Raw genomic sequence first — 22,625 nt, forward strand, 5'->3', positions numbered from 1 at the left:
TAGCTGTAGGCTAGTTGTCTAGTGATATTGGTGTCTAGTGATATTGGTGTCTAGCTGTAGGCTAGCTGTCTAGTGATATTGGTGTCTAGCTGTAGGCTAGTTGTCTAGTGATATTGGTGTCTAGCTGTAGGCTAGTTGTCTAGTGATATTGGTGTCTAGCTGTAGGCTAGTTGTCTAGTGATATTGGTGTCTAGCTGTAGGCTAGTTGTCTAGTGATATTGGTGTCTAGCTGTAGGCTAGTTGTCTAGTGATATTGGTGTCTAGCTGTAGGCTAGGTGTCTAGTGATATTGGTGTCTAGCTGTCTAGTGATATTGGTGTCTAGCTGTAGGCTAGTTGTCTAGTGATATTGGTGGCTAGCTGTCTAGTGATATTGGTGGCTAGCTGTCTAGTGATATTGGTGTCTAGCTGTAGGCTAGTTGTCTAGTGATATTGGTGGCTAGCTGTCTAGTGATATTGGTGGCTAGCTGTCTAGTGATATTGGTGTCTAGCTGTAGGCTAGTTGTCTAGTGATATTGGTGTCTAGCTGTAGGCTAGGTGTCTAGCTGTAGGCTAGGTGTCTAGCTGTATGCTAGTTGTCTAGTGATATTGGTGTCTAGCTGTAGGCTAGTTGTCTAGTGATTTTGGTGTCTAGCTGTAGGCTAGTTGTCTAGTGATATTGGTGTCTAGCTGTAGACTAGGTGTCTAGCTGTAGGCTAGGTGTCTAGCTGTAGGCTAGTTGTCTAGCTGTAGGCTAGTTGTCTAGTGATATTGGTGTCTAGCTGTAGGCTAGTTGTCTAGTGATATTGGTGTCTAGCTGTAGGCTAGGTGTCTAGCTGTAGGCTAGTTGTCTAGTGATATTGGTGTCTAGCTGTAGGCTAGTTGTCTAGTGATTTTGGTGTCTAGCTGTAGGCTAGTTGTCTAGTGATATTGGTGTCTAGCTGTAGGCTAGTTGTCTAGTGATTTTGGTGTCTAGCTGTAGGCTAGTTGTCTAGTGATATTGGTGTCTAGCTGTAGGCTAGCTGTCTAGTGATATTGGTGTCTAGCTGTAGGCTAGCTGTCTAGTGATATTGGTGTCTAGCTGTAGGCTAGTTGTCTAGTGATTTTGGTGGCTAGCTGTAGGCTAGCTGTCTAGTGATATTGGTGTCTAGCTGTAGGCTAGCTGTCTAGTGATATTGGTGTCTAGTGATATTGGTGTTTAGCTGTAGGCTAGTTGTCTAGTGACATTGGTGTCTAGCTGTAGGCTAGTTGTCTAGTGATATTGGTGTCTAGCTGTAGGCTAGTTGTCTAGTGATATTGGTGTCTAGCTGTAGGCTAGTTGTCTAGTGATATTGGTGTCTAGCTGTAGGCTAGTTGTCTAGTGATATTGGTGTCTAGTTGTCTAGTGATTTTGGTGGCTAGCTGTAGGCTAGCTGTCTAGTGATATTGGTGTCTAGCTGTAGGCTAGCTGTCTAGTGATATTGGTGTCTAGTGATATTGGTGTTTAGCTGTAGGCTAGTTGTCTAGTGATATTGGTGTCTAGCTGTAGGCTAGTTGTCTAGTGATATTGGTGTCTAGCTGTAGGCTAGTTGTCTAGTGATATTGGTGTCTAGCTGTAGGCTAGTTGTCTAGTGATATTGGTGTCTAGCTGTAGGCTAGTTGTCTAGTGATATTGGTGTCTAGCTGTAGGCTAGTTGTCTAGTGATATTGGTGTCTAGTGATATTGGTGTCTAGCTGTCTAGTGATATTGGTGGCTAGTTGTCTAGTGATATTGGTGGCTAGCTGTAGGCTAGCTGTCTAGTGATATTGGTGGCTAGCTGTCTAGTGATATTTGTGGCTAGCTGTAGGCTAGTTGTCTAGTTATATTGGTGTCTAGCTGTCTAGTGATATTGGTGTCTAGCTGTCTAGTGATATTGGTGTCTAGCTGTCTAGTGATATTGGTGTCTAGTTGTCTAGTGATATTGGTGTCTAGTTGTCTAGTGATATTGGTGTCTAGTGATATTGGTGTCTAGCTGTCTAGTGATATTGGTGGCTAGTTGTCTAGTGATATTGGTGGCTAGCTGTAGGCTAGCTGTCTAGTGATGTTGGTGGCTAGCTGTCTAGTGATATTGGTGTCTAGCTGTAGGCTAGTTGTCTAGTGATATTGGTGTCTAGCTGTCTAGTGATATTGGTGTCTAGCTGTATAGTGATATTGGTGTCTAGCTGTCTAGTGATATTGGTGTCTAGCTGTAGGCTAGGTGTCTAGCTGTAGGCTAGGTGTCTAGCTGTCTAGTGATATTGGTGGCTAGCTGTAGGCTAGGTGTCTAGTGATATTGGTGTCTAGTGATATTGGTGTCTAGCTGTAGGCTAGTTGTCTAGTGATATTGGTGTCTAGCTGTAGGCTAGCTGTCTAGCTGTAGTCTAGGTGTCTAGCTGTAGGCTAGTTGTCTAGTGATATTGGTGTCTAGCTGTAGGCTAGCTGTCTAGTGATATTGGTGTCTAGCTGTAGGCTAGGTGTCTAGCTGTAGGCTAGGTGTCTAGTGATATTGGTGTCTAGCTGTCTAGTGATATTGGTGTCTAGCTGTAGGCTAGTTGTCTAGTGATATTGGTGTCTAGCTGTAGGCTAGCTGTAGGCTAGTTGTCTAGTTGTCTAGTGATATTGGTGTCTAGCTGTAGGCTAGTTGTCTAGTGATATTGGTGTCTAGCTGTAGGCTAGCTGTAGGCTAGTTGTCTAGTGATATTGGTGTCTAGCTGTAGACTAGCTGTAGGCTAGTTGTCTAGTGATATTGGTGTCTAGCTGTAGGCTAGTTGTCTAGTGATATTGGTGTCTAGCTGTAGGCTAGCTGTAGGCTAGTTGTCTAGTTGTCTAGTGATATTGGTGTCTAGCTGTAGTCTAGCTGTAGGCTAGTTGTCTAGTGATATTGGTGTCTAGCTGTAGGCTAGTTGTCTAGTGATATTGGTGTCTAGCTGTAGGCTAGTTGTCTAGTGATATTGGTGTCTAGCTGTAGGCTAGCTGTAGGCTAGTTGTCTAGTTGTCTAGTGATATTGGTGTCTAGCTGTAGTCTAGCTGTAGGCTAGTTGTCTAGTGATATTGGTGTCTAGCTGTAGGCTAGTTGTCTAGTGATATTGGTGTCTAGCTGTAGGCTAGTTGTCTAGTGATATTGGTGTCTAGCTGTAGGCTAGCTGTAGGCTAGTTGTCTAGTTGTCTAGTGATATTGGTGTCTAGCTGTAGGCTAGTTGTCTAGTGATATTGGTGTCTAGCTGTCTAGTGATATTGGTGTCTAGCTGTAGTCTAGCTGTCTAGTGATATTGGTGTCTAGCTGTAGTCTAGTTGTCTAGTGATATTGGTGTCTAGCTGTAGGCTAGCTGTCTAGTGATATTGGTGTCTAGCTGTAGGCTAGTTGTCTAGTGATATTGGTGTCTAGCTGTAGGCTAGTTGTCTAGTGATATTGGTGTCTAGCTGTAGGCTAGTTGTCTAGTGATATTGGTGTCTAGCTGTAGGCTAGCTGTCTAGTGATATTGGTGTCTAGCTGTAGGCTAGTTGTCTAGTGATATTGGTGTCTAGCTGTAGGCTAGTTGTCTAGTGATATTGGTGTCTAGCTGTAGGCTAGTTGTCTAGTGATATTGGTGTCTAGCTGTAGGCTAGTTGTCTAGTGATATTGGTGTCTAGTGATATTGGTGTCTAGCTGTAGGCTAGTTGTCTAGTGATATTGGTGTCTAGTGATATTGGTGTCTAGCTGTAGGCTAGCTGTCTAGTGATATTGGTGTCTAGCTGTAGGCTAGTTGTCTAGTGATATTGGTGTCTAGCTGTAGGCTAGTTGTCTAGTGATATTGGTGTCTAGCTGTAGGCTAGTTGTCTAGTGATATTGGTGTCTAGCTGTAGGCTAGTTGTCTAGTGATATTGGTGTCTAGCTGTAGGCTAGTTGTCTAGTGATATTGGTGTCTAGCTGTAGGCTAGGTGTCTAGTGATATTGGTGTCTAGCTGTCTAGTGATATTGGTGTCTAGCTGTAGGCTAGTTGTCTAGTGATATTGGTGGCTAGCTGTCTAGTGATATTGGTGGCTAGCTGTCTAGTGATATTGGTGTCTAGCTGTAGGCTAGTTGTCTAGTGATATTGGTGGCTAGCTGTCTAGTGATATTGGTGGCTAGCTGTCTAGTGATATTGGTGTCTAGCTGTAGGCTAGTTGTCTAGTGATATTGGTGTCTAGCTGTAGGCTAGGTGTCTAGCTGTAGGCTAGGTGTCTAGCTGTATGCTAGTTGTCTAGTGATATTGGTGTCTAGCTGTAGGCTAGTTGTCTAGTGATTTTGGTGTCTAGCTGTAGGCTAGTTGTCTAGTGATATTGGTGTCTAGCTGTAGACTAGGTGTCTAGCTGTAGGCTAGGTGTCTAGCTGTAGGCTAGTTGTCTAGCTGTAGGCTAGTTGTCTAGTGATATTGGTGTCTAGCTGTAGGCTAGTTGTCTAGTGATATTGGTGTCTAGCTGTAGGCTAGGTGTCTAGCTGTAGGCTAGTTGTCTAGTGATATTGGTGTCTAGCTGTAGGCTAGTTGTCTAGTGATTTTGGTGTCTAGCTGTAGGCTAGTTGTCTAGTGATATTGGTGTCTAGCTGTAGGCTAGTTGTCTAGTGATTTTGGTGTCTAGCTGTAGGCTAGTTGTCTAGTGATATTGGTGTCTAGCTGTAGGCTAGCTGTCTAGTGATATTGGTGTCTAGCTGTAGGCTAGCTGTCTAGTGATATTGGTGTCTAGCTGTAGGCTAGTTGTCTAGTGATTTTGGTGGCTAGCTGTAGGCTAGCTGTCTAGTGATATTGGTGTCTAGCTGTAGGCTAGCTGTCTAGTGATATTGGTGTCTAGTGATATTGGTGTTTAGCTGTAGGCTAGTTGTCTAGTGACATTGGTGTCTAGCTGTAGGCTAGTTGTCTAGTGATATTGGTGTCTAGCTGTAGGCTAGTTGTCTAGTGATATTGGTGTCTAGCTGTAGGCTAGTTGTCTAGTGATATTGGTGTCTAGCTGTAGGCTAGTTGTCTAGTGATATTGGTGTCTAGTTGTCTAGTGATTTTGGTGGCTAGCTGTAGGCTAGCTGTCTAGTGATATTGGTGTCTAGCTGTAGTCTAGCTGTCTAGTGATATTGGTGTCTAGTGATATTGGTGTTTAGCTGTAGGCTAGTTGTCTAGTGATATTGGTGTCTAGCTGTAGGCTAGTTGTCTAGTGATATTGGTGTCTAGCTGTAGGCTAGTTGTCTAGTGATATTGGTGTCTAGCTGTAGGCTAGTTGTCTAGTGATATTGGTGTCTAGCTGTAGGCTAGTTGTCTAGTGATATTGGTGTCTAGCTGTAGGCTAGTTGTCTAGTGATATTGGTGTCTAGTGATATTGGTGTCTAGCTGTCTAGTGATATTGGTGGCTAGTTGTCTAGTGATATTGGTGGCTAGCTGTAGGCTAGCTGTCTAGTGATATTGGTGGCTAGCTGTCTAGTGATATTGGTGGCTAGCTGTAGGCTAGTTGTCTAGTTATATTGGTGTCTAGCTGTCTAGTGATATTGGTGTCTAGCTGTCTAGTGATATTGGTGTCTAGCTGTCTAGTGATATTGGTGTCTAGTTGTCTAGTGATATTGGTGTCTAGTTGTCTAGTGATATTGGTGTCTAGTGATATTGGTGTCTAGCTGTCTAGTGATATTGGTGGCTAGTTGTCTAGTGATATTGGTGGCTAGCTGTAGGCTAGCTGTCTAGTGATGTTGGTGGCTAGCTGTCTAGTGATATTGGTGTCTAGCTGTAGGCTAGTTGTCTAGTGATATTGGTGTCTAGCTGTCTAGTGATATTGGTGTCTAGCTGTAGGCTAGTTGTCTAGTGATATTGGTGTCTAGCTGTAGGCTAGTTGTCTAGTGATATTGGTGTCTAGCTGTAGGCTAGGTGTCTAGCTGTAGGCTAGGTGTCTAGTGATATTGGTGTCTAGCTGTCTAGTGATATTGGTGTCTAGCTGTAGGCTAGTTGTCTAGTGATATTGGTGTCTAGCTGTAGGCTAGCTGTAGGCTAGTTGTCTAGTTGTCTAGTGATATTGGTGTCTAGCTGTAGGCTAGTTGTCTAGTGATATTGGTGTCTAGCTGTAGGCTAGCTGTAGGCTAGTTGTCTAGTGATATTGGTGTCTAGCTGTAGACTAGCTGTAGGCTAGTTGTCTAGTGATATTGGTGTCTAGCTGTAGGCTAGTTGTCTAGTGATATTGGTGTCTAGCTGTAGGCTAGCTGTAGGCTAGTTGTCTAGTTGTCTAGTGATATTGGTGTCTAGCTGTAGTCTAGCTGTAGGCTAGTTGTCTAGTGATATTGGTGTCTAGCTGTAGGCTAGTTGTCTAGTGATATTGGTGTCTAGCTGTAGGCTAGTTGTCTAGTGATATTGGTGTCTAGCTGTAGGCTAGCTGTAGGCTAGTTGTCTAGTTGTCTAGTGATATTGGTGTCTAGCTGTAGTCTAGCTGTAGGCTAGTTGTCTAGTGATATTGGTGTCTAGCTGTAGGCTAGTTGTCTAGTGATATTGGTGTCTAGCTGTAGGCTAGTTGTCTAGTGATATTGGTGTCTAGCTGTAGGCTAGCTGTAGGCTAGTTGTCTAGTTGTCTAGTGATATTGGTGTCTAGCTGTAGGCTAGTTGTCTAGTGATATTGGTGTCTAGCTGTCTAGTGATATTGGTGTCTAGCTGTAGTCTAGCTGTCTAGTGATATTGGTGTCTAGCTGTAGTCTAGTTGTCTAGTGATATTGGTGTCTAGCTGTAGGCTAGCTGTCTAGTGATATTGGTGTCTAGCTGTAGGCTAGTTGTCTAGTGATATTGGTGTCTAGCTGTAGGCTAGTTGTCTAGTGATATTGGTGTCTAGCTGTAGGCTAGTTGTCTAGTGATATTGGTGTCTAGTGATATTGGTGTCTAGCTGTAGGCTAGTTGTCTAGTGATATTGGTGTCTAGTGATATTGGTGTCTAGCTGTAGGCTAGCTGTCTAGTGATATTGGTGTCTAGCTGTAGGCTAGTTGTCTAGTGATATTGGTGTCTAGCTGTAGGCTAGTTGTCTAGTGATATTGGTGTCTAGCTGTAGGCTAGTTGTCTAGTGATATTGGTGTCTAGCTGTAGGCTAGTTGTCTAGTGATATTGGTGTCTAGCTGTAGGCTAGTTGTCTAGTGATATTGGTGTCTAGCTGTAGGCTAGGTGTCTAGTGATATTGGTGTCTAGCTGTAGGCTAGGTGTCTAGTGATATTGGTGTCTAGCTGTCTAGTGATATTGGTGTCTAGCTGTAGGCTAGTTGTCTAGTGATATTGGTGGCTAGCTGTCTAGTGATATTGGTGGCTAGCTGTCTAGTGATATTGGTGTCTAGCTGTAGGCTAGTTGTCTAGTGATATTGGTGGCTAGCTGTCTAGTGATATTGGTGGCTAGCTGTCTAGTGATATTGGTGTCTAGCTGTAGGCTAGTTGTCTAGTGATATTGGTGTCTAGCTGTAGGCTAGGTGTCTAGCTGTAGGCTAGGTGTCTAGCTGTATGCTAGTTGTCTAGTGATATTGGTGTCTAGCTGTAGGCTAGTTGTCTAGTGATTTTGGTGTCTAGCTGTAGGCTAGTTGTCTAGTGATATTGGTGTCTAGCTGTAGACTAGGTGTCTAGCTGTAGGCTAGGTGTCTAGCTGTAGGCTAGTTGTCTAGCTGTAGGCTAGTTGTCTAGTGATATTGGTGTCTAGCTGTAGGCTAGTTGTCTAGTGATATTGGTGTCTAGCTGTAGGCTAGGTGTCTAGCTGTAGGCTAGTTGTCTAGTGATATTGGTGTCTAGCTGTAGGCTAGTTGTCTAGTGATTTTGGTGTCTAGCTGTAGGCTAGTTGTCTAGTGATATTGGTGTCTAGCTGTAGGCTAGTTGTCTAGTGATTTTGGTGTCTAGCTGTAGGCTAGTTGTCTAGTGATATTGGTGTCTAGCTGTAGGCTAGCTGTCTAGTGATATTGGTGTCTAGCTGTAGGCTAGCTGTCTAGTGATATTGGTGTCTAGCTGTAGGCTAGTTGTCTAGTGATTTTGGTGGCTAGCTGTAGGCTAGCTGTCTAGTGATATTGGTGTCTAGCTGTAGGCTAGCTGTCTAGTGATATTGGTGTCTAGTGATATTGGTGTTTAGCTGTAGGCTAGTTGTCTAGTGACATTGGTGTCTAGCTGTAGGCTAGTTGTCTAGTGATATTGGTGTCTAGCTGTAGGCTAGTTGTCTAGTGATATTGGTGTCTAGCTGTAGGCTAGTTGTCTAGTGATATTGGTGTCTAGCTGTAGGCTAGTTGTCTAGTGATATTGGTGTCTAGTTGTCTAGTGATTTTGGTGGCTAGCTGTAGGCTAGCTGTCTAGTGATATTGGTGTCTAGCTGTAGGCTAGCTGTCTAGTGATATTGGTGTCTAGTGATATTGGTGTTTAGCTGTAGGCTAGTTGTCTAGTGATATTGGTGTCTAGCTGTAGGCTAGTTGTCTAGTGATATTGGTGTCTAGCTGTAGGCTAGTTGTCTAGTGATATTGGTGTCTAGCTGTAGGCTAGTTGTCTAGTGATATTGGTGTCTAGCTGTAGGCCAGTTGTCTAGTGATATTGGTGTCTAGCTGTAGGCTAGTTGTCTAGTGATATTGGTGTCTAGTGATATTGGTGTCTAGCTGTCTAGTGATATTGGTGGCTAGTTGTCTAGTGATATTGGTGGCTAGCTGTAGGCTAGCTGTCTAGTGATATTGGTGGCTAGCTGTCTAGTGATATTGGTGGCTAGCTGTAGGCTAGTTGTCTAGTTATATTGGTGTCTAGCTGTCTAGTGATATTGGTGTCTAGCTGTCTAGTGATATTGGTGTCTAGCTGTCTAGTGATATTGGTGTCTAGTTGTCTAGTGATATTGGTGTCTAGTTGTCTAGTGATATTGGTGTCTAGTGATATTGGTGTCTAGCTGTCTAGTGATATTGGTGGCTAGTTGTCTAGTGATATTGGTGGCTAGCTGTAGGCTAGCTGTCTAGTGATGTTGGTGGCTAGCTGTCTAGTGATATTGGTGTCTAGCTGTAGGCTAGTTGTCTAGTGATATTGGTGTCTAGCTGTCTAGTGATATTGGTGTCTAGCTGTATAGTGATATTGGTGTCTAGCTGTCTAGTGATATTGGTGTCTAGCTGTAGGCTAGGTGTCTAGCTGTAGGCTAGGTGTCTAGCTGTCTAGCGATATTGGTGGCTAGCTGTAGGCTAGGTGTCTAGTGATATTGGTGTCTAGTGATATTGGTGTCTAGCTGTAGGCTAGTTGTCTAGTGATATTGGTGTCTAGCTGTAGGCTAGCTGTCTAGCTGTAGTCTAGGTGTCTAGCTGTAGGCTAGTTGTCTAGTGATATTGGTGTCTAGCTGTAGGCTAGCTGTCTAGTGATATTGGTGTCTAGCTGTAGGCTAGGTGTCTAGCTGTAGGCTAGGTGTCTAGTGATATTGGTGTCTAGCTGTCTAGTGATATTGGTGTCTAGCTGTAGGCTAGTTGTCTAGTGATATTGGTGTCTAGCTGTAGGCTAGCTGTAGGCTAGTTGTCTAGTTGTCTAGTGATATTGGTGTCTAGCTGTAGGCTAGTTGTCTAGTGATATTGGTGTCTAGCTGTAGGCTAGCTGTAGGCTAGTTGTCTAGTGATATTGGTGTCTAGCTGTAGACTAGCTGTAGGCTAGTTGTCTAGTGATATTGGTGTCTAGCTGTAGGCTAGTTGTCTAGTGATATTGGTGTCTAGCTGTAGGCTAGCTGTAGGCTAGTTGTCTAGTTGTCTAGTGATATTGGTGTCTAGCTGTAGTCTAGCTGTAGGCTAGTTGTCTAGTGATATTGGTGTCTAGCTGTAGGCTAGTTGTCTAGTGATATTGGTGTCTAGCTGTAGGCTAGTTGTCTAGTGATATTGGTGTCTAGCTGTAGGCTAGCTGTCTAGCTGTAGGCTAGGTGTCTAGCTGTAGGCTAGTTGTCTAGTGATATTGGTGTCTAGCTGTAGGCTAGCTGTCTAGTGATATTGGTGTCTAGCTGTAGGCTAGGTGTCTAGTGATATTGGTGTCTAGCTGTCTAGTGATATTGGTGTCTAGCTGTAGGCTAGTTGTCTAGTGATATTGGTGTCTAGCTGTAGGCTAGTTGTCTAGTGATATTGGTGTCTAGCTGTAGGCTAGTTGTCTAGTTATATTGGTGTCTAGCTGTAGGCTAGCTGTAGGCTAGTTGTCTAGTGATATTGGTGTCTAGCTGTAGTCTAGCTGTAGGCTAGTTGTCTAGTGATATTGGTGTCTAGCTGTAGGCTAGTTGTCTAGTGATATTGGTGTCTAGCTGTAGGCTAGCTGTAGGCTAGTTGTCTAGTTGTCTAGTGATATTGGTGTCTAGCTGTAGACTAGCTGTAGGCTAGTTGTCTAGCTGTCTAGTGATATTGGTGTCTAGCTGTAGGCTAGGTGTCTAGTGATATTGGTGTCTAGCTGTCTAGTGATATTGGTGTCTAGCTGTAGGCTAGTTGTCTAGTGATATTGGTGCCTAGCTGTAGGCTAGTTGTCTAGTGATATTGGTGTCTAGCTGTAGGCTAGCTGTAGGCTAGTTGTCTAGTGATATTGGTGTCTAGCTGTAGGCTAGTTGTCTAGTGATATTGGTGTCTAGCTGTAGGCTAGCTGTAGGCTAGTTGTCTAGTTGTCTAGTGATATTGGTGTCTATCTGTAGACTAGCTGTAGGCTAGTTGTCTAGCTGTCTAGTGATATTGGTGTCTAGCTGTAGGCTAGGTGTCTAGTGATATTGGTGTCTAGCTGTCTAGTGATATTGGTGTCTAGCTGTAGGCTAGTTGTCTAGTGATATTGGTGTCTAGCTGTAGGCTAGTTGTCTAGTGATATTGGTGTCTAGCTGTAGGCTAGTTGTCTAGTGATATTGGTGTCTAGCTGTAGGCTAGCTGTAGGCTAGTTGTCTAGTTGTCTAGTGATATTGGTGTCTAGCTGTAGTCTAGCTGTAGGCTAGTTGTCTAGTGATATTGGTGTCTAGCTGTAGGCTAGTTGTCTAGTGATATTGGTGTCTAGCTGTAGGCTAGTTGTCTAGTGATATTGGTGTCTAGCTGTAGTCTAGCTGTAGGCTAGTTGTCTAGTGATATTGGTGTCTAGCTGTAGGCTAGTTGTCTAGTGATATTGGTGTCTAGCTGTAGGCTAGTTGTCTAGTGATATTGGTGTCTAGCTGTAGGCTAGTTGTCTAGTGATATTGGTGTCTAGCTGTAGGCTAGTTGTCTAGTGATATTGGTGTCTAGCTGTAGGCTAGGTGTCTAGTGATATTGGTGTCTAGCTGTCTAGTGATATTGGTGTCTAGCTGTAGGCTAGTTGTCTAGTGATATTGGTGGCTAGCTGTCTAGTGATATTGGTGGCTAGCTGTCTAGTGATATTGGTGTCTAGCTGTAGGCTAGTTGTCTAGTGATATTGGTGGCTAGCTGTCTAGTGATATTGGTGTCTAGCTGTAGGCTAGTTGTCTAGTGATATTGGTGTCTAGCTGTAGGCTAGCTGTAGGCTAGTTGTCTAGTTGTCTAGTGATATTGGTGTCTAGCTGTAGACTAGCTGTAGGCTAGTTGTCTAGCTGTCTAGTGATATTGGTGTCTAGCTGTAGGCTAGGTGTCTAGTGATATTGGTGTCTAGCTGTCTAGTGATATTGGTGTCTAGCTGTAGGCTAGTTGTCTAGTGATATTGGTGTCTAGCTGTAGGCTAGCTGTAGGCTAGTTGTCTAGTTGTCTAGTGATATTGGTGTCTAGCTGTAGTCTAGCTGTAGGCTAGTTGTCTAGTGATATTGGTGTCTAGCTGTAGGCTAGTTGTCTAGTGATATTGGTGTCTAGCTGTAGGCTAGTTGTCTAGTGATATTGGTGTCTAGCTGTAGGCTAGCTGTAGGCTAGTTGTCTAGTGATATTGGTGTCTAGCTGTAGGCTAGTTGTCTAGTGATATTGGTGTCTAGCTGTAGGCTAGTTGTCTAGTGATATTGGTGTCTAGCTGTAGGCTAGTTGTCTAGTGATATTGGTGTCTAGCTGTAGGCTAGTTGTCTAGTGATATTGGTGTCTAGCTGTAGGCTAGGTGTCTAGTGATATTGGTGTCTAGCTGTCTAGTGATATTGGTGTCTAGCTGTAGGCTAGTTGTCTAGTGATATTGGTGGCTAGCTGTCTAGTGATATTGGTGGCTAGCTGTCTAGTGATATTGGTGTCTAGCTGTAGGCTAGTTGTCTAGTGATATTGGTGGCTAGCTGTCTAGTGATATTGGTGGCTAGCTGTCTAGTGATATTGGTGTCTAGCTGTAGGCTAGTTGTCTAGTGATATTGGTGTCTAGCTGTAGGCTAGGTGTCTAGCTGTAGGCTAGGTGTCTAGCTGTATGCTAGTTGTCTAGTGATATTGGTGTCTAGCTGTAGGCTAGTTGTCTAGTGATTTTGGTGTCTAGCTGTAGGCTAGTTGTCTAGTGATATTGGTGTCTAGCTGTAGGCTAGTTGTCTAGTGATTTTGGTGTCTAGCTGTAGGCTAGTTGTCTAGTGATATTGGTGTCTAGCTGTAGGCTAGTTGTCTAGTGATTTTGGTGTCTAGCTGTAGGCTAGTTGTCTAGTGATATTGGTGTCTAGCTGTAGGCTAGCTGTCTAGTGATATTGGTGTCTAGCTGTAGGCTAGCTGTCTAGTGATATTGGTGTCTAGCTGTAGGCTAGTTGTCTAGTGATTTTGGTGGCTAGCTGTAGGCTAGCTGTCTAGTGATATTGGTGTCTAGCTGTAGGCTAGCTGTCTAGTGATATTGGTGTCTAGTGATATTGGTGTTTAGCTGTAGGCTAGTTGTCTAGTGACATTGGTGTCTAGCTGTAGGCTAGTTGTCTAGTGATATTGGTGTCTAGCTGTAGGCTAGTTGTCTAGTGATATTGGTGTCTAGCTGTAGGCTAGTTGTCTAGTGATATTGGTGTCTAGCTGTAGGCTAGTTGTCTAGTGATATTGGTGTCTAGTTGTAGGCTAGTTGTCTAGTGATATTGGTGTCTAGCTGTAGGCTAGTTGTCTAGTGATATTGGTGTCTAGCTGTAGGCTAGTTGTCTAGTGATATTGGTGTCTAGTGATATTGGTGTCTAGCTGTAGGCTAGTTGTCTAGTGATATTGGTGTCTAGTGATATTGGTGTCTAGCTGTAGGCTAGCTGTCTAGTGATATTGGTGTCTAGCTGTAGGCTAGTTGTCTAGTGATATTGGTGTCTAGCTGTAGGCTAGTTGTCTAGTGATATTGGTGTCTAGCTGTAGGCTAGTTGTCTAGTGATATTGGTGTCTAGCTGTAGGCTAGTTGTCTAGTGATATTGGTGTCTAGCTGTAGGCTAGTTGTCTAGTGATATTGGTGTCTAGCTGTAGGCTAGGTGTCTAGTGATATTGGTGTCTAGCTGTCTAGTGATATTGGTGTCTAGCTGTAGGCTAGTTGTCTAGTGATATTGGTGGCTAGCTGTCTAGTGATATTGGTGGCTAGCTGTCTAGTGATATTGGTGTCTAGCTGTAGGCTAGTTGTCTAGTGATATTGGTGGCTAGCTGTCTAGTGATATTGGTGGCTAGCTGTCTAGTGATATTGGTGTCTAGCTGTAGGCTAGTTGTCTAGTGATATTGGTGTCTAGCTGTAGGCTAGGTGTCTAGCTGTAGGCTAGGTGTCTAGCTGTATGCTAGTTGTCTAGTGATATTGGTGTCTAGCTGTAGGCTAGTTGTCTAGTGATATTGGTGTCTAGTTGTAGGCTAGTTGTCTAGTGATATTGGTGTCTAGCTGTAGGCTAGTTGTCTAGTGATATTGGTGTCTAGCTGTAGGCTAGTTGTCTAGTGATATTGGTGTCTAGTGATATTGGTGTCTAGCTGTAGGCTAGTTGTCTAGTGATATTGGTGTCTAGTGATATTGGTGTCTAGCTGTAGGCTAGCTGTCTAGTGATATTGGTGTCTAGCTGTAGGCTAGTTGTCTAGTGATATTGGTGTCTAGCTGTAGGCTAGTTGTCTAGTGATATTGGTGTCTAGCTGTAGGCTAGTTGTCTAGTGATATTGGTGTCTAGCTGTAGGCTAGTTGTCTAGTGATATTGGTGTCTAGCTGTAGGCTAGTTGTCTAGTGATATTGGTGTCTAGCTGTAGGCTAGGTGTCTAGTGATATTGGTGTCTAGCTGTCTAGTGATATTGGTGTCTAGCTGTAGGCTAGTTGTCTAGTGATATTGGTGGCTAGCTGTCTAGTGATATTGGTGGCTAGCTGTCTAGTGATATTGGTGTCTAGCTGTAGGCTAGTTGTCTAGTGATATTGGTGGCTAGCTGTCTAGTGATATTGGTGGCTAGCTGTCTAGTGATATTGGTGTCTAGCTGTAGGCTAGTTGTCTAGTGATATTGGTGTCTAGCTGTAGGCTAGGTGTCTAGCTGTAGGCTAGGTGTCTAGCTGTATGCTAGTTGTCTAGTGATATTGGTGTCTAGCTGTAGGCTAGTTGTCTAGTGATTTTGGTGTCTAGCTGTAGGCTAGTTGTCTAGTGATATTGGTGTCTAGCTGTAGACTAGGTGTCTAGCTGTAGGCTAGGTGTCTAGCTGTAGGCTAGTTGTCTAGCTGTAGGCTAGTTGTCTAGTGATATTGGTGTCTAGCTGTAGGCTAGTTGTCTAGTGATATTGGTGTCTAGCTGTAGGCTAGGTGTCTAGCTGTAGGCTAGTTGTCTAGTGATATTGGTGTCTAGCTGTAGGCTAGTTGTCTAGTGATTTTGGTGTCTAGCTGTAGGCTAGTTGTCTAGTGATATTGGTGTCTAGCTGTAGGCTAGTTGTCTAGTGATTTTGGTGTCTAGCTGTAGGCTAGTTGTCTAGTGATATTGGTGTCTAGCTGTAGGCTAGCTGTCTAGTGATATTGGTGTCTAGCTGTAGGCTAGCTGTCTAGTGATATTGGTGTCTAGCTGTAGGCTAGTTGTCTAGTGATTTTGGTGGCTAGCTGTAGGCTAGCTGTCTAGTGATATTGGTGTCTAGCTGTAGGCTAGCTGTCTAGTGATATTGGTGTCTAGTGATATTGGTGTTTAGCTGTAGGCTAGTTGTCTAGTGACATTGGTGTCTAGCTGTAGGCTAGTTGTCTAGTGATATTGGTGTCTAGCTGTAGGCTAGTTGTCTAGTGATATTGGTGTCTAGCTGTAGGCTAATTGTCTAGTGATATTGGTGTCTAGCTGTAGGCTAGTTGTCTAGTGATATTGGTGGCTAGCTGTCTAGTGATATTGGTGTCTAGCTGTAGGCTAGCTGTCTAGTGATATTGGTGGCTAGCTGTCTAGTGATATTGGTGGCTAGCTGTCTAGTGATATTGGTGTCTAGCTGTAGGCTAGTTGTCTAGTGATATTGGTGTCTAGCTGTAGGCTAGGTGTCTAGCTGTAGGCTAGGTGTCTAGCTGTATGCTAGTTGTCTAGTGATATTGGTGTCTAGCTGTAGGCTAGTTGTCTAGTGATTTTGGTGTCTAGCTGTAGGCTAGTTGTCTAGTGATATTGGTGTCTAGCTGTAGACTAGGTGTCTAGCTGTAGGCTAGGTGTCTAGCTGTAGGCTAGTTGTCTAGCTGTAGGCTAGTTGTCTAGTGATATTGGTGTCTAGCTGTAGGCTAGTTGTCTAGTGATATTGGTGTCTAGCTGTAGGCTAGGTGTCTAGCTGTAGGCTAGTTGTCTAGTGATATTGGTGTCTAGCTGTAGGCTAGTTGTCTAGTGATTTGGTGTCTAGCTGTAGGCTAGTTGTCTAGTGATATTGGTGTCTAGCTGTAGGCTAGTTGTCTAGTGATTTTGGTGTCTAGCTGTAGGCTAGTTGTCTAGTGATATTGGTGTCTAGCTGTAGGCTAGCTGTCTAGTGATATTGGTGTCTAGCTGTAGGCTAGCTGTCTAGTGATATTGGTGTCTAGCTGTAGGCTAGTTGTCTAGTGATTTTGGTGGCTAGCTGTAGGCTAGCTGTCTAGTGATATTGGTGTCTAGCTGTAGGCTAGCTGTCTAGTGATATTGGTGTCTAGTGATATTGGTGTTTAGCTGTAGGCTAGTTGTCTAGTGACATTGGTGTCTAGCTGTAGGCTAGTTGTCTAGTGATATTGGTGTCTAGCTGTAGGCTAGTTGTCTAGTGATATTGGTGTCTAGCTGTAGGCTAGTTGTCTAGTGATATTGGTGTCTAGCTGTAGGCTAGTTGTCTAGTGATATTGGTGTCTAGTTGTCTAGTGATTTTGGTGGCTAGCTGTAGGCTAGCTGTCTAGTGATATTGGTGTCTAGCTGTAGGCTAGCTGTCTAGTGATATTGGTGTCTAGTGATATTGGTGTTTAGCTGTAGGCTAGTTGTCTAGTGATATTGGTGTCTAGCTGTAGGCTAGTTGTCTAGTGATATTGGTGTCTAGCTGTAGGCTAGTTGTCTAGTGATATTGGTGTCTAGCTGTAGGCTAGTTGTCTAGTGATATTGGTGTCTAGCTGTAGGCTAGTTGTCTAGTGATATTGGTGTCTAGCTGTAGGCTAGTTGTCTAGTGATATTGGTGTCTAGTGATATTGGTGTCTAGCTGTCTAGTGATATTGGTGGCTAGTTGTCTAGTGATATTGGTGGCTAGCTGTAGGCTAGCTGTCTAGTGATATTGGTGGCTAGCTGTCTAGTGATATTGGTGGCTAGCTGTAGGCTAGTTGTCTAGTTATATTGGTGTCTAGCTGTCTAGTGATATTGGTGTCTAGCTGTCTAGTGATATTGGTGTCTAGCTGTCTAGTGATATTGGTGTCTAGTTGTCTAGTGATATTGGTGTCTAGTTGTCTAGTGATATTGGTGTCTAGTGATATTGGTGTCTAGCTGTCTAGTGATATTGGTGGCTAGTTGTCTAGTGATATTGGTGGCTAGCTGTAGGCTAGCTGTCTAGTGATGTTGGTGGCTAGCTGTCTAGTGATATTGGTGTCTAGCTGTAGGCTAGTTTGTCTAGTGATATTGGTGTCTAGCTGTCTAGTGATATTGGTGTCTAGCTGTATAGTGATATTGGTGTCTAGCTGTCTAGTGATATTGGTGTCTAGCTGTAGGCTAGGTGTCTAGCTGTAGGCTAGGTGTCTAGCTGTCTAGTGATATTGGTGGCTAGCTGTAGGCTAGGTGTCTAGTGATATTGGTGTCTAGTGATATTGGTGTCTAGCTGTAGGCTAGTTGTCTAGTGATATTGGTGTCTAGCTGTAGGCTAGCTGTCTAGCTGTAGTCTAGGTGTCTAGCTGTAGGCTAGTTGTCTAGTGATATTGGTGTCTAGCTGTAGGCTAGCTGTCTAGTGATATTGGTGTCTAGCTGTAGGCTAGGTGTCTAGCTGTAGGCTAGGTGTCTAGTGATATTGGTGTCTAGCTGTCTAGTGATATTGGTGTCTAGCTGTAGGCTAGTTGTCTAGTGATATTGGTGTCTAGCTGTAGGCTAGCTGTAGGCTAGTTGTCTAGTTGTCTAGTGATATTGGTGTCTAGCTGTAGGCTAGTTGTCTAGTGATATTGGTGTCTAGCTGTAGGCTAGCTGTAGGCTAGTTGTCTAGTTGTCTAGTGATATTGGTGTCTAGCTGTAGTCTAGCTGTAGGCTAGTTGTCTAGTGATATTGGTGTCTAGCTGTAGGCTAGTTGTCTAGTGATATTGGTGTCTAGCTGTAGGCTAGTTGTCTAGTGATATTGGTGTCTAGCTGTAGGCTAGCTGTCTAGCTGTAGGCTAGGTGTCTAGCTGTAGGCTAGTTGTCTAGTGATATTGGTGTCTAGCTGTAGGCTAGCTGTCTAGTGATATTGGTGTCTAGCTGTAGGCTAGGTGTCTAGTGATATTGGTGTCTAGCTGTCTAGTGATATTGGTGTCTAGCTGTAGGCTAGTTGTCTAGTGATATTGGTGTCTAGCTGTAGGCTAGTTGTCTAGTGATATTGGTGTCTAGCTGTAGGCTAGTTGTCTAGTTATATTGGTGTCTAGCTGTAGGCTAGCTGTAGGCTAGTTGTCTAGTGATATTGGTGTCTAGCTGTAGTCTAGCTGTAGGCTAGTTGTCTAGTGATATTGGTGTCTAGCTGTAGGCTAGTTGTCTAGTGATATTGGTGTCTAGCTGTAGGCTAGCTGTAGGCTAGTTGTCTAGTTGTCTAGTGATATTGGTGTCTAGCTGTAGACTAGCTGTAGGCTAGTTGTCTAGCTGTCTAGTGATATTGGTGTCTAGCTGTAGGCTAGGTGTCTAGTGATATTGGTGTCTAGCTGTCTAGTGATATTGGTGTCTAGCTGTAGGCTAGTTGTCTAGTGATATTGGTGCCTAGCTGTAGGCTAGTTGTCTAGTGATATTGGTGTCTAGCTGTAGGCTAGCTGTAGGCTAGTTGTCTAGTGATATTGGTGTCTAGCTGTAGGCTAGTTGTCTAGTGATATTGGTGTCTAGCTGTAGGCTAGCTGTAGGCTAGCTGTAGGCTAGTTGTCTAGTTGTCTAGTGATATTGGTGTCTATCTGTAGACTAGCTGTAGGCTAGTTGTCTAGCTGTCTAGTGATATTGGTGTCTAGCTGTAGGCTAGGTGTCTAGTGATATTGGTGTCTAGCTGTCTAGTGATATTGGTGTCTAGCTGTAGGCTAGTTGTCTAGTGATATTGGTGTCTAGCTGTAGGCTAGTTGTCTAGTGATATTGGTGTCTAGCTGTAGGCTAGTTGTCTAGTGATATTGGTGTCTAGCTGTAGGCTAGCTGTAGGCTAGTTGTCTAGTTGTCTAGTGATATTGGTGTCTAGCTGTAGTCTAGCTGTAGGCTAGTTGTCTAGTGATATTGGTGTCTAGCTGTAGGCTAGTTGTCTAGTGATATTGGTGTCTAGCTGTAGGCTAGTTGTCTAGTGATATTGGTGTCTAGCTGTAGTCTAGCTGTAGGCTAGTTGTCTAGTGATATTGGTGTCTAGCTGTAGGCTAGTTGTCTAGTGATATTGGTGTCTAGCTGTAGGCTAGTTGTCTAGTGATATTGGTGTCTAGCTGTAGGCTAGTTGTCTAGTGATATTGGTGTCTAGCTGTAGGCTAGTTGTCTAGTGATATTGGTGTCTAGCTGTAGGCTAGGTGTCTAGTGATATTGGTGTCTAGCTGTCTAGTGATATTGGTGTCTAGCTGTAGGCTAGTTGTCTAGTGATATTGGTGGCTAGCTGTCTAGTGATATTGGTGGCTAGCTGTCTAGTGATATTGGTGTCTAGCTGTAGGCTAGTTGTCTAGTGATATTGGTGGCTAGCTGTCTAGTGATATTGGTGTCTAGCTGTAGGCTAGTTGTCTAGTGATATTGGTGTCTAGCTGTAGGCTAGCTGTAGGCTAGTTGTCTAGTTGTCTAGTGATATTGGTGTCTAGCTGTAGACTAGCTGTAGGCTAGTTGTCTAGCTGTCTAGTGATATTGGTGTCTAGCTGTAGGCTAGGTGTCTAGTGATATTGGTGTCTAGCTGTCTAGTGATATTGGTGTCTAGCTGTAGGCTAGTTGTCTAGTGATATTGGTGTCTAGCTGTAGGCTAGCTGTAGGCTAGTTGTCTAGTTGTCTAGTGATATTGGTGTCTAGCTGTAGTCTAGCTGTAGGCTAGTTGTCTAGTGATATTGGTGTCTAGCTGTAGGCTAGTTGTCTAGTGATATTGGTGTCTAGCTGTAGGCTAGTTGTCTAGTGATATTGGTGTCTAGCTGTAGGCTAGCTGTAGGCTAGTTGTCTAGTGATATTGGTGTCTAGCTGTAGGCTAGTTGTCTAGTGATATTGGTGTCTAGCTGTAGGCTAGTTGTCTAGTGATATTGGTGTCTAGCTGTAGGCTAGTTGTCTAGTGATATTGGTGTCTAGCTGTAGGCTAGTTGTCTAGTGATATTGGTGTCTAGCTGTAGGCTAGGTGTCTAGTGATATTGGTGTCTAGCTGTCTAGTGATATTGGTGTCTAGCTGTAGGCTAGTTGTCTAGTGATATTGGTGGCTAGCTGTCTAGTGATATTGGTGGCTAGCTGTCTAGTGATATTGGTGTCTAGCTGTAGGCTAGTTGTCTAGTGATATTGGTGGCTAGCTGTCTAGTGATATTGGTGGCTAGCTGTCTAGTGATATTGGTGTCTAGCTGTAGGCTAGTTGTCTAGTGATATTGGTGTCTAGCTGTAGGCTAGGTGTCTAGCTGTAGGCTAGGTGTCTAGCTGTATGCTAGTTGTCTAGTGATATTGGTGTCTAGCTGTAGGCTAGTTGTCTAGTGATTTGGTGTCTAGCTGTAGGCTAGTTGTCTAGTGATATTGGTGTCTAGCTGTAGGCTAGGTGTCTAGCTGTAGGCTAGGTGTCTAGCTGTAGGCTAGTTGTCTAGCTGTAGGCTAGTTGTCTAGTGATATTGGTGTCTAGCTGTAGGCTAGTTGTCTAGTGATATTGGTGTCTAGCTGTAGGCTAGGTGTCTAGCTGTAGGCTAGTTGTCTAGTGATATTGGTGTCTAGCTGTAGGCTAGTTGTCTAGTGATTTTGGTGTCTAGCTGTAGGCTAGTTGTCTAGTGATATTGGTGTCTAGCTGTAGGCTAGTTGTCTAGTGATTTTGGTGTCTAGCTGTAGGCTAGTTGTCTAGTGATATTGGTGTCTAGCTGTAGGCTAGCTGTCTAGTGATATTGGTGTCTAGCTGTAGGCTAGCTGTCTAGTGATATTGGTGTCTAGCTGTAGGCTAGTTGTCTAGTGATTTTGGGTGGCTAGCTGTAGGCTAGCTGTCTAGTGATATTGGTGTCTAGCTGTAGGCTAGCTGTCTAGTGATATTGGTGTCTAGTGATATTGGTGTTTAGCTGTAGGCTAGTTGTCTAGTGACATTGGTGTCTAGCTGTAGGCTAGTTGTCTAGTGATATTGGTGTCTAGCTGTAGGCTAGTTGTCTAGTGATATTGGTGTCTAGCTGTAGGCTAGTTGTCTAGTGATATTGGTGTCTAGCTGTAGGCTAGTTGTCTAGTGATATTGGTGTCTAGTTGTCTAGTGATTTTGGTGGCTAGCTGTAGGCTAGCTGTCTAGTGATATTGGTGTCTAGCTGTAGGCTAGCTGTCTAGTGATATTGGTGTCTAGTGATATTGGTGTTTAGCTGTAGGCTAGTTGTCTAGTGATATTGGTGTCTAGCTGTAGGCTAGTTGTCTAGTGATATTGGTGTCTAGCTGTAGGCTAGTTGTCTAGTGATATTGGTGTCTAGCTGTAGGCTAGTTGTCTAGTGATATTGGTGTCTAGCTGTAGGCTAGTTGTCTAGTGATATTGGTGTCTAGCTGTAGGCTAGTTGTCTAGTGATATTGGGTGTCTAGTGATATTGGTGTCTAGCTGTCTAGTGATATTGGTGGCTAGTTGTCTAGTGATATTGGTGGCTAGCTGTAGGCTAGCTGTCTAGTGATATTGGTGGCTAGCTGTCTAGTGATATTGGTGGCTAGCTGTAGGCTAGTTGTCTAGTTATATTGGTGTCTAGCTGTCTAGTGATATTGGTGTCTAGCTGTCTAGTGATATTGGTGTCTAGCTGTCTAGTGATATTGGTGTCTAGTTGTCTAGTGATATTGGTGTCTAGTTGTCTAGTGATATTGGTGTCTAGTGATATTGGTGTCTAGCTGTCTAGTGATATTGGTGGCTAGTTGTCTAGTGATATTGGTGGCTAGCTGTAGGCTAGCTGTCTAGTGATGTTGGTGGCTAGCTGTCTAGTGATATTGGTGTCTAGCTGTAGGCTAGTTGTCTAGTGATATTGGTGTCTAGCTGTCTAGTGATATTGGTGTCTAGCTGTATAGTGATATTGGTGTCTAGCTGTCTAGTGATATTGGTGTCTAGCTGTAGGCTAGGTGTCTAGCTGTAGGCTAGGTGTCTAGCTGTCTAGTGATATTGGTGGCTAGCTGTAGGCTAGGTGTCTAGTGATATTGGTGTCTAGTGATATTGGTGTCTAGCTGTAGGCTAGTTGTCTAGTGATATTGGTGTCTAGCTGTAGGCTAGCTGTCTAGCTGTAGTCTAGGTGTCTAGCTGTAGGCTAGTTGTCTAGTGATATTGGTGTCTAGCTGTAGGCTAGCTGTCTAGTGATATTGGTGTCTAGCTGTAGGCTAGGTGTCTAGCTGTAGGCTAGGTGTCTAGTGATATTGGTGTCTAGCTGTCTAGTGATATTGGTGTCTAGCTGTAGGCTAGTTGTCTAGTGATATTGGTGTCTAGCTGTAGGCTAGCTGTAGGCTAGTTGTCTAGTTGTCTAGTGATATTGGTGTCTAGCTGTAGGCTAGTTGTCTAGTGATATTGGTGTCTAGCTGTAGGCTAGCTGTAGGCTAGTTGTCTAGTGATATTGGTGTCTAGCTGTAGACTAGCTGTAGGCTAGTTGTCTAGTGATATTGGTGTCTAGCTGTAGGCTAGTTGTCTAGTGATATTGGTGTCTAGCTGTAGGCTAGCTGTAGGCTAGTTGTCTAGTTGTCTAGTGATATTGGTGTCTAGCTGTAGTCTAGCTGTAGGCTAGTTGTCTAGTGATATTGGTGTCTAGCTGTAGGCTAGTTGTCTAGTGATATTGGTGTCTAGCTGTAGGCTAGTTGTCTAGTGATATTGGTGTCTAGCTGTAGGCTAGCTGTCTAGCTGTAGGCTAGGTGTCTAGCTGTAGGCTAGTTGTCTAGTGATATTGGTGTCTAGCTGTAGGCTAGCTGTCTAGTGATATTGGTGTCTAGCTGTAGGCTAGGTGTCTAGTGATATTGGTGTCTAGCTGTCTAGTGATATTGGTGTCTAGCTGTAGGCTAGTTGTCTAGTGATATTGGTGTCTAGCTGTAGGCTAGTTGTCTAGTGATATTGGTGTCTAGCTGTAGGCTAGTTGTCTAGTTATATTGGTGTCTAGCTGTAGGCTAGCTGTAGGCTAGTTGTCTAGTG

The sequence above is a fragment of the Oncorhynchus kisutch genome, unplaced genomic scaffold (assembly GCF_002021735.2).
Source record: "Oncorhynchus kisutch isolate 150728-3 unplaced genomic scaffold, Okis_V2 Okis07a-Okis12b_hom, whole genome shotgun sequence".
Classification (NCBI taxonomy): domain Eukaryota; kingdom Metazoa; phylum Chordata; class Actinopteri; order Salmoniformes; family Salmonidae; genus Oncorhynchus; species Oncorhynchus kisutch.